This window comes from Onychostoma macrolepis, chromosome 18, assembly GCF_012432095.1.
Source record: "Onychostoma macrolepis isolate SWU-2019 chromosome 18, ASM1243209v1, whole genome shotgun sequence".
Taxonomy (NCBI): Eukaryota; Metazoa; Chordata; class Actinopteri; order Cypriniformes; family Cyprinidae; genus Onychostoma; species Onychostoma macrolepis.
Window position 1 is genome coordinate 9,456,936 of NC_081172.1, and position 11,647 is coordinate 9,468,582.

The 11,647-nt window shown below is 34.9% G+C and overlaps 1 long non-coding RNA gene across 1 annotated transcript; it reads right to left on the reverse strand.

Moving 5' to 3' along the window:
- Window positions 1-4,598: 4,598 nt before the first annotated feature.
- LOC131523915 (uncharacterized) lies at window positions 4,599-5,903 on the reverse strand. Its single transcript, XR_009266878.1, has 4 exons — window positions 5,724-5,903; window positions 4,981-5,075; window positions 4,832-4,876; window positions 4,599-4,667 (listed from the first exon to the last, which is right to left on the reverse strand). It is a non-coding gene; the product is annotated as an uncharacterized LOC131523915 (long non-coding RNA).
- Window positions 5,904-11,647: the final 5,744 nt, after the last annotated feature.

Here is an 11,647-nt window from a genome sequence, read left to right on the forward strand (position 1 = left end):
CCTTCAGTGTCACATGATCCTTCAGAAATCATTCTAATATGCTGATTCATAATCAATATTGGAAACCATTGTGCTGCTTAAAATATTTTTTTGGGACCTGTGATATTTTTTTTAGGATTCTCTGATTAATAAAAAGTTAAAAAGAACAGCATTTATTTAAAAAATAAATTTTGTGTTACAATATACAATGATATTCAAAAGTTTGGGGTCAGTACATTTTTTTCTTTCTTTTTTTTTTTAAAGAAATTCATATTTTAATCAGGAGGGATGTGCTAAATGAATAAAAAGTCACCTAATAAATTAGAAAAGATTTCTATATTGAACAAATGCTGCTCTTTTTAAATTTGTATTCATCAAAGAATCAAAGAAAAAAGTATCACGTTTCAAAAAACTATATGAAGCAGCATAACAGTTTCAACACTCATAATAAATCAGCATATTAGAATGATTTCTGAAGGATCACGTGACACTGAAGACTGGAGTAATGATGCTGAAAATTCAGCACTGTGTCACAGAAATAAATTCTATTTTAAAGTATATTAAAATAGGAAACCAATATTAGAAATTGCAATAAGATTTCACCATATTACAGTTTTTTTTTTTTTTTTTATTATCGAATAAATACAGCCTTGATGAGCAGAAGAGACTCCCTTAAAAAACATTAAAAATCTTATCGATCCCAAACTTTTGAGCAGCAGTGTGTGTGTGTGTGTATACATATATATATACAGTGCCCTCCATAAGTATTGGAACAGTGAAGACAAAATTGCTCTGTTGGCTGTGGAGTCAAGACATTTGCAAATATGATTTAAAAGATGAATATGAGACAAAACTACAGAATGTCACATTTTATTATTAGCCGTTTCAACACATACATGTTTTACCAAATAAAAAGAACAGCACTTTTAGAGTTCCCACTCATTGATATGAGCATAAGTATTGGGACAGTTGAACATAAGGCAGATATAAAAGACTAAAAGCTATTATTTAGTTGCAGATCCCTTGCGCACTATCACAGCAGTGAGTCTGTGACCCATAAACATCACCAGACTCTTGGTCTCATCCTTTGAAATGCTTTTCCCAGCCTTTAATGCAGCCAATCCCAATTGTTGCTTGTTTTGGGGAGTTTATGCCTTTACTCTCCTCTTCTTCTGGTGAAATTCATGTTCAATCGGATTTAAATCTGGAGATTGACTTGGGCAATCTAAGACTTTTCTTTTCTTTGCCCTTATAAATTCCTTGACTGAACTGGCAGGGTGTTTTGGGTCATTGTCCTGATGCAATATGAAGCACTTCCCAATGAATCTGGTGGCATTGTCTTGAATATTGGTAGGCAAGATGGTTTTGTACCCTTCCAAATTCATTCTGCTACTTTCATCATACATTAAGTCATCAGAGGGCCTGTTCCAGAGGCAGCCATGCATGCCCATGCCTTGACACCACCTCCACCATGCTTTACAGATGAGGCTGTATGCTTGGGATTATTGCAGTTCCCTTTTTTTCTCCACATTTTTGCTTTCCCATCACTTAGATAAAGGTTCATCTTTGTCTCATCGGTCCATAAACACAGTTTCAAAACTCTTCTGGCTCACCTTTGTGCTTTTTTGCAAACTCTAATCTTGCCTTTCTATTTTTGGTGCCGGTCAGAGGTTTGTATCTTGCTGTGTAGCATCTGTAATTCTGTGTCAAAGTCTCCTGAGGACAGTAAATTGTCAGAGCATCACCCCAGCTTTCTGGAAGTTGTTGGTGATTTTACAGACACGTCTTTTAGGATTCATTTTCACAGCTTTTATGATTTGTCTGTCATCAACTACTGTTGTTTTGTCAGCCGATCAGGTCGTTGTTGGTTTCCAAACCCTTGATTTCTCCATGCCCTTTGTTTTTGCTAGAGCTCTAACTGACTTCCTCTTTTCTTTTAGCATCCAAATTGCTTGCTTTTCTCTCAAAGTCAGCTCCCTTGACTCCACAACCAACAGAACAATTTTGTCTTCACTGTATATATATAAAATTTTTTTTTTTTTTTTTTTGGCCTTGTCATGTTACCATGATTCAAAACTACTTATAACCCATTCACAACAGCATGCATGCATGTTTAATTTCACATCACTACAAATGTATTTCCTCACAACTGTTTCCTTAATGTTCCATGTTGCAGTATGCTAATAGGCTCCATTACTGTTCAGTGAATTGTTTACCATGCTTTCTCGATTTAGCCTCTAAGTGCTTTGATAATGAATGCAGTACGCATGGACATTTGCAGAAAGCAGAAAAACAGAATACATTAAAGCTCAGCTTTTTGTAGAGCAGAAAAATTCTTTAACTATGTTGCATCTGTTTCAAGGAAGGCTTAGCTAATAGTGATCATAAGGCTTTAATAAATTTTATCTGCTAATGTCAGTATCTATATTCAGTATGCAAGTGATAATATACAGTCAGTTAATTTTATATGTACTGTGTATTATATTAAAGCTTCTACGAAGAAACTAAATACACTGTAAAAAAAAAATCGTAAAAAAAAGGTCAAATGACTGGCAGCTACGGCTGCCAAACAAAAACCCTAAAATTACAATAAAATACCTTAATTGAAATAAAGCGCAAAAACAATCATTTTACAGAAAATTTCATTGAAGGTTTTACAGAAAAAAAACTGTTATTTTAGAGATTTTTCTTGTTTCAATTACGATATTTTACTTTTAATTTTACGGTTTTTGTTTGGCAGCCGTAGCTGCCAGTCATTTGACCGTTTTTTTACAGTGCAAAACCCTTATTTTACAGATTTTTGCTTGTTACAATTATGATATTTTATTTTAATTTTACGGTTTTTGTTTGCCAGCCGTAGCTGCCAGTCATTCGACCGTTTTTTTTACAGTGTAAAACCCTTATTTTTACAGATTTTTCCTGGATTATTACAATGAAAGCACTAAATGTTCTACAGAGAAACACTGTTATTTGACCAATTATTACAATCAAAAGCCTTCAATAAAGTGTCAAAGCATGCTCAAGATGGAAAATTCTGTTTTATTTAGAAGACAAAATACAAAGTCTGTACAGATGCCATAAGAAATTAAAATTTAAAAGAAATACAGCACAATTACATTTAAAATACTGTACTGGTGAAGAACATAGAACACTTTCATAAAAATGTTGAATTAAATATATTCAACTTAGGAGAGTTCAATTCAGAATAAATATTTTCTGATAATTTACTCACCCATGTAATCCAAGATGTTCATGTCTTTCTTTACTCAGTCAAAAGAAATTAAAGTTTTGAGAAATTAAATAATTTTTCTCCATATAGTGGACTTCAGTGGGAGTCAACTGGAATGTTTTCCTCAAAAACCTTAAATTTCTTTTCGACAGAAAAAAGAAAGACATGAACATCTTGGATGACATGGGGGTGAATAAATTATCAGCAAATCTTCATTCTGGAATTGAACTAGTCCTTTTAAACTGAACAAAAATACTAAAATATATGTACAAGATTGTCAAGCAATTTTATTATTCAAATGTAAAATAACATCAATGAATTCTTCATAAACACTTCTTCAGAGCCCCCAGGAGGAATTGAATAGCTAAAAATTGCATTTCTATCTGATCAGTTAGGGTTACTCTCATGATGAGGTCATGAGTACATAACATAAGTCTTATATTAATCCACAATATTCTACTGACTCCTGTGGGCTCCATATACAGTGGTGTCCAAAATGATTAGAACACTAGTATTTTCAGCAGCTAAAAAAATGGTTTTAAGTCAGTTATTTCTATCTTTTGCTGTAGTGTTTCAGTAGGAAATATCAGTTTACATTTCCAAACATTCATTTTGCCATTAATTTTAATAATCCAGTGAAATTTTTGTTTGCACAAGGAGTCTGACGACAGCGAGTGCTTCACACAGAGATCTGATCTGATCATCATCAGTCTGTCTGGAATGGCATGAAGAAACCGAACAAACTGAGACAGACTACATCCAGAAGAACTGTGGCAACGTCTCCAAGACGCTTCAAGAAACCTTCCTGAAAAGTTACCTGAAAAACTAACCACACGTGCACCTAGAGCAAAAGCTGCTTTAAACACAAAGGATGGTCACACTAAATGTTGATTTAATTTAGTTATAAAAGTTAATTGATAAAGAAAATTTATTTATGGCATTATTTTTGACAACATCCTCATTTAACAGAATTTTTACACAAGTGCCTAAAACTTTTAGCTTTGCAGGTAGGTTTCTTGAAGCATCTTGGAGACGCTGCCACAGTTCTTCTGGATTTAGACGATGAGATCAGATCTCTGTGTGGAGCACTGGCTGTTGTCAGACTCCTTGTGCAAACAAAATCTCAAAAATTACAATTAAGGGCAAAATGAATGCTTGAAATGTAAACTGATATTTCCTACTGACACACTACAGCAAAAGATAGAAATAACTGACTTAAAACCATTTTTTAACTGGTATAAAATAAATAGTGTTCTAATAATTTTGGGCACCACCGTAGCTCTGGTAATATATGTAGAAAAACATATGTATTTTAATTCTACATATAGTTAAAACTAATAGCTATATTAGTGTAATAAGTAAAACCAAAACATACAAGAAAATGTCCATGGCCAGAAGTGACAGACACAGCAGATAAAGAGCAGTCCTCCTCCAAATTGGCAGTAATCAGCTGGATTAGCTGGGGAAAAGAAAAAAAAAAAGAGAAAGAAAAAAAGATTATGTCAGAAGACACCTGTTTTGTCTGGTATTAAAACAAATTAAAATCATGGAATAAAAATACTGTGAAAATTAATTTAAAATAGATTTATATAATATGTATTAATGTTAGACATGAATACTCACTTCCTCTGAAGATCATATGGTAGAAGATTTTCATTTCCAAAACTTCTGGATCATGAGGGGGAAGCGCGCACACACACACATTATTAATTTGTTTAATAAAACACTGTCTGCTTACTGACAGAGACATGGGCTTGCAAAAATGTACTCACCAGCTCCATACAAAATCTTCACAGCTGATCCAAAATCCTGTTTTGCATACAGTGTTCTTCTCCAAATGTCCAAGGATCATGCTTTCAGGTCCTCTCTGTCAAATGAGTTTACATGACAGTGTTCTCAGGTTACTCATTTCAAAGTACTGTCACTTTTTTCTTATGGGTTTGATCTTAGCTGACAGTATGGGTGGGCGATATGACCATATTATTTCACAATATAGGAAATTTTACTTCACAATAACAATATATCTTATATATCACATGTATAAGATCAAAGTAGCAAATTACAAACAACAGGACTAATGCAATAGAACAAAGACCAGTTAAATACATTTTCTCTTTAGTATTTTGTTGTTTGATTAAAATTATGACCGACTGCAGGTAACATTAGGCTAAATTATACTGCTGTCACTTTAAGAACCAAAAGCACAGATCCAGTAAGTTATACGGACAGGTCACCGGGTTTCCACCTGAATGTTTATCTTGACTCCAGACATTAGCGACTGTGTTTAAGTCGAGTGTATTTTGAGATGACTGTCTGTATTTGACCATTCAAGCGAGGCGCGGTTTTCTGTGTGACATGCTCATATATCGCCCAGCCCTAGCTAACAGTATTAGCTCATACTAAACACAGTAACTGGTAGGACATTGAGAAAATATATGTAATCGCGATTAGCATCGCACTTCAATCTTGATGTAACTATAAAACATTAGGCTATACATTAATAAAAGTTACTTACCTTTTGCAGTTTGCTTGTCTGTTTGCTGCTGGTAGAAGTGTCCATATTCGCGTTTATTCGTTCTCAATCGTCATCCCACAACACAAACTCACTCAAAATATGAATTTAACACTCAGATAATACATATAAAAGCCATTACTAGAGTAGCGACCGCAGCAGCGGCACACTGACACTGCTGTGAAAGTGTACATTCAAATTTGAGCGGGAAAACGGCGCGCTCGCTAGTCATTGGCCAGATTCCTGAGTGACAGTCAGCTTAACCAATCAGCTCAAAGCAACACTGAGCAACAGCAAATAGCGTTGCAACTATGGAAAAAAAAAGATTACAGTTAACTTAATTAAAATAACTTAATTAAAGATTACAAATATGTCTTTTTATTTGTTTATTTTTATTTGTCGGCTGTTACATTTAATTAATTGATCAAATGGTGATTTCACATTGCATCTGTGCTATTCAGTGTTCACCACCTGTCATTTCCCTCTGATTTTAGGGTTTAGTTAGATTTAGGGCCAGAGGGACTATGTTTTCAGACGGGATCAATAAAATATGCTGATTTAGGAACAGGTCTTACTTGGCAAAATCATGGTAGTCGTGTGTGTGTGTGTGTGTGTGTGTGTGTGTGTGTACCTGTTTTTCTATTCAGGTGGGGATTTAAACCTGTGTGTGTGTGTGTGTGTGTGTGTGTGTGTGTGTGTGTGTGTGTGTGTGTGTGTGTGTGTACGTTTGGCTACTTGTGCGGTTATACATGACCAATAAGCACCCTTTTGTATTTTAACAAATCCATGATCTTTCCTTTAGAAGCACCAGTTGTACAACTACTGTATGGTATTTTCTGTATTTGGCCCTTCAGTGTTACACAGCCTGTTAATCCTCTGTCCACCATAACACTTATTTAAAAATACTGCCATAATTGCATGCAAGTTACAAAATTTGTCTACATACTTTTATTTAATAGCATATATACTGACTGCAGTAGGACTTTATAGCATTTGTGATATGAGACAAGTAAACTGAAAATGTTGAACTTCTCACCACAGAAAGTGACAATCTGTATTTTAGTTATTTAAAAAGTAAAGACGATGTATAGGTTGCCCTAAGAGTGATGTTCCATCATGAACAGTGTGGTCCTTCCCACATAGCAAGCGATCTTGGCCCAAATGTGGCCTCAAGCTGGCCTCCTGTCGGCAATGCATTGTGGTACATTTTTACAGTATGAATCAAGAGAGAGCAAGTCTGTGTGGAGTGACATGAGAGAAATAAAAGTAGCTTTGGTTTCAGATAAGTGATGTGATATACCGTTGTTGTCATGGTGATTGACGTTATTACAAACTCACAGATTTGTTACTACACAAAACATTATGGACTGGAGTTGTGTGGATTAGTGTGGACTCTCATTCTGACGGCACCCATTCACTGCAGAGGATTCATTGGTGAACAAGTCATGAAAAATTTCTTCCAGTCCGATGAAGAAACATCTCCATCTTGAATGGCCTGAGGGTATGTAAATTTTCAGCATCCCACATGATCGTTGCTGAGGACTGTCAAATTCACATTAACAGCTTCATTAAAGGGGTGGTTGATTGCATTTTCACTTTTTTAACATTAGTTAGTGTGTAATGTTGCTGTTTGAGCATAAACAATATCTGCAAAGTTGCAGTGCTGAAAGTTCAATGCAAACAGAGATATCATCTTTTAAAATTCTGGAAGTTTAATGCCTACAAAAACGGCTGGTAAGGGACTACAACGAACTACTTCCCGGGTCTGATACGTCACGGACCCAGATAAACCCCGCCCTCGGAAACATGTAAGGAAGGGGGCGAGGCCATGCTGTGCTGCTTTAGCGAAGAGGAAGAGAAAACTAGGGGTGCACGTAAAAATCTATTCATATATGAATCGCGATTCTGTCTTCTAACGATTCTAATGGATTCACAAGTTTCAAAATTAATGTTCTAAAACAGCTGTTCTTAATACTGTTCCTCGCGTCGCCCTGCTCTGTATCTCTCTCTCTCTCTCTCTCTCATTCAGATCGTCAGATCAGCTCCAACAAACTGTTCCAATGATACATTTTCACATAGCAATGAGAAGCATTAAACATGGACGCACTTGCGGTTGCCGTACTGTATTAAAGCTTTAATCAGAATAAAACCGTATATTAAAAGCTAACATAAGCAGTAGCATAATAACAGTGTATCTAAAAGTATGAGACAACAAACATACCATTAAGAGCCGTGCTTGCACAGGTTCTGTGCGATCCTCTTCACTAATATCCTCTGCGTCTCAATCGGGCTCAAATTGATAAGCAATATAGACGACGCCATTGTTTACAATACAACCGGAGCACATGCAGCTGAGCTGCGGGGCGGGACATTTAGACGCACGCTCGGCGGTTTAGTAAATCACAACACACTGAGCCAGTTAACCAATCAGAGCCCATCACGTATTTCTGAGGGAGGGGCTTCATAAAAACAGGAAATAATCGATGCGTTTGTCAGAGAAGGGACAGAGCGGTGTGGAATAAAGGTAAATTATATGAAAAATAATGCATTTTTTAAAAAACAAAGCATGAACACATGTTAGACTGCAGCCCATAAACACAATCAAGCCTAGAAAAAACAGTAAACCACCCCTATAAGACAGGAATAAGCAATCTGATTTCTCACACTTCCTGTATTGTTGGCAGAGGATGTTTCTTTAAAGACAAATGTACTGATTGCATGAGGAAAAATGACCTTCATCTAGCTTCTCACATTAACAATGGTTTTTGTAATTTTGTAATTGGTTTATTTGCATAAAGCCCTAAACAGTTACACTGCCATCTCATTAAATATGATTCTAAATTATTAGAAGTTAAGAACAAACAAGGCACCAACGTAAAATTGATAATCCCCTTTCTTTGGGGCAATTAAACATATCACTCTACGACAGCCATGCTCCGATAAGAAAATATGATATGTATTTTCTAGATCAAAGCCAAGCAAACTCTTTGATTGTTTCTTGCGCTGTTGGTTGAAAACAGAGATGATAAAAAAAAAAAAATCAATTCCCTGCTGCCTGTTGTTTCAGGCTACTTTAATCAAAGAGCAGACATGTAAATAAATTATGCTTTCCTCAATTTCCTGTGTAGTGTTTTGCTCGCCCACTGTAATTGATCTTTCAGAAGTCCTTGTGCTGAGCCTGAAGACTAAGATGTATCTCAGTGGAATGGGTGGATGTGTATGTCGACAGAGATTACTGTATGTCTTGCGTATTTGATGCTAATCATGGCTGACAATGTGATAAATCCTTTAGCAGTCCCTTTCAATAGAGGAAACACACATATAAATTGTATATCATTATCATTGTTGAAATCTCTGTATTTATTTTGTCAATTATAGTACATGTTTTTGGTTGTGTTTTTATTTATATATTTTGTTGTTGTTTGCTTGAGTGCAGTCTCTCAGTGCAGTTTTTTTGTATCAAAAGTTGTTATCTTTAAAAAAGTATTTTATTAAATACCTTTCAAAGCCTAAAGGATTTAAAGTTCCAATCCATCTGTCAAAGTGTGACAAAGGGAAGAAAGAAAGCTTTTATTCATTAAGACATGGGTTTTAAAGCTAAAGAACAAAGTGAAATGGTGGCAATGAATAATGCAAAGGTTTTTATTAGTAACATGAAGTGTTTCGTTCTGATTTTGTTTGTCATCTGATAATCAAGCTAATCTGTTAATCTCTGAGGAAGAATGTTTTCTTTTTTATTCTTACTCAAAATGTAAACTATTGAAAAAAGTTGATGGTAATTGAAATAAAACTGAAATAAAATTTAAATAATAGATTAAAAAAAATAAGCTAAATGAAGCTGCCTTGGCAGCTAACTGAAATAAAATAAATAAAGTTACTGTACTAAAATTACTGAAAGAAAGAAAACAAATACAAATGACAAAACACTACAAAATTACTAAAACTTAAACTAATATTAAAATAAAATCTGAAAATAAAAACTATATAAATGCTAAATAATAGATACTGAATATTTATTATTGAATTATTTTTTTATTTAATATAAAAACAAAAAGTTTATAATACTAAAATAACACAATGTAAGAGGGAAAAAAATGATTTTTCTCCTACCATCTCACCTATGCAGATGGTGTCACAAATTCAGGCATAAGTAGCAACTGTCACTCCTCCAAAGAAGGATTAGATTATGTATGTGTCTAATGGGAACGATACAAGAAAATGCAGTATTTATTCTCATCTCTCATCAGTTTTTAATCATTTCGAAAGGTTTTACAAGTAACAAAAAATTAACAGAATTATGAATTGTGCATTTTTTTTAGCCAAAGCATATAGAGTAGTTTCTGAAAAGAGTCAGGGGTGTTTTATTTATTTATTTAAAGTCCAGGAAAGCACTTACACCACCTCCTGTAACAACTCAACCACTTGTATTTGGTCTTTGAAGTGTAAAGCCCCCTCAGCTCACGACGAGTTACATACAGGCTCATTATTGATTTGCTGAAAGGCTGCCTGAATCATGGAGTTTGTAAGTGGATGTGGGGAAAGAGAAAAGAAAAATCGGGACGTGAATGTTTAATTCTTTCCCTCTGCACACTGTCACCATTGATTCACTGTTGGCGGCTCAAGCTCGCGGCGCTTTCTTGGATGTGGCCCTATATTTTTTAAGACTACGGCAGCAAATAGCCACAAGGTCTTCTCTTAATGTAAGGTCTGGATGCATTGGATTTCCCTTTTACCTTCATTGCCCTAGCACTAAAATCTTTCATCAATACTGACATGCATATCTGTTCAGACTACAAATAAGTAAAAACATACACTATTTGTCCTTTACAGGGTATTCATAACTCCACCATCCCAGTATCAAAAGGCTAAAGTCAATGATTGTGGCCCCTCCAGTGTGAGTTTCACTGTCTACTTTTGATTTAAAGTGTTTACTGAAAGAGAAGCTGCAGGAGTGTGAGGAATGAATTTGTTCCAGGAGGTGACAGAGTGGGGAAGACCCCTGTCGCCTCATTCCCTAAGCATTAGACGCTGACATCCGGCATGACCTTGGGACTGGAACTTGATTGCAAGTGTTTGTTCACTGTTGACAGGCTTTACCACCGTCTCTCCCTGTAAGGTACAGACACCCATATAAGGAAAAATCACTTTTCCTGCACAAAAGGGACATACTGTGTTCCAAATTGTTTTATTTGATTCTTTTAACTGATGCATTGGTTAAGGTTTACTCTGTAGCAATAGACTAAACCCGTTAAAGGGAAGGCTATGGATTTGTCTGCTGTTCATACAGCATGGCCAAAAAGAAAAAAAGACCCCATATTTTTTATTATATTTTATAATAAAACATATTTTTTACATATTTTATATTCGGCTATATAAGCTACACCCATTACTAATAGGTTAGACAAACATTTAAATTAAATTGGGGCCTTTTGTGGTCCAGCATTTCCATTGCCCTGTGCACAAAGCCAAGTTTATTGAGTCCGCATGAAGAACTTGATGGACTTGCATTTCAACTCACTGTTGGGTTATGTTCTTCCACTTCAACAGCCTAAAAAATTAATATTTTTTTTTTTACTTTTTTACTTTTTTACATTTACCATGATAGAATTTATTAATATTTAAAATTAGCTTTTTTTTTTTTTTTATATATATATATATATTTTCACTTTATCTTTATTAATTTTAGTACTTTAACTTAATCTTCTCTCAGTCAGTGGCCAAGGCAGTATTCTTTAAAAAAAAAAAAATCAATTCTTTGCCAAGACAACACTTGTTTTTCATCTGATATTTATATTTCAGAAAGGAAAGGACTTTTCTTTGTTTTAGTTAACAATAAATACACCAGTTGGAAAGTGATTTCAACAATATTGTTGCCGTGTCGTTGTCTTTTGTGAATTTCATTCCCAATCAACTACCTTCCACAAGAG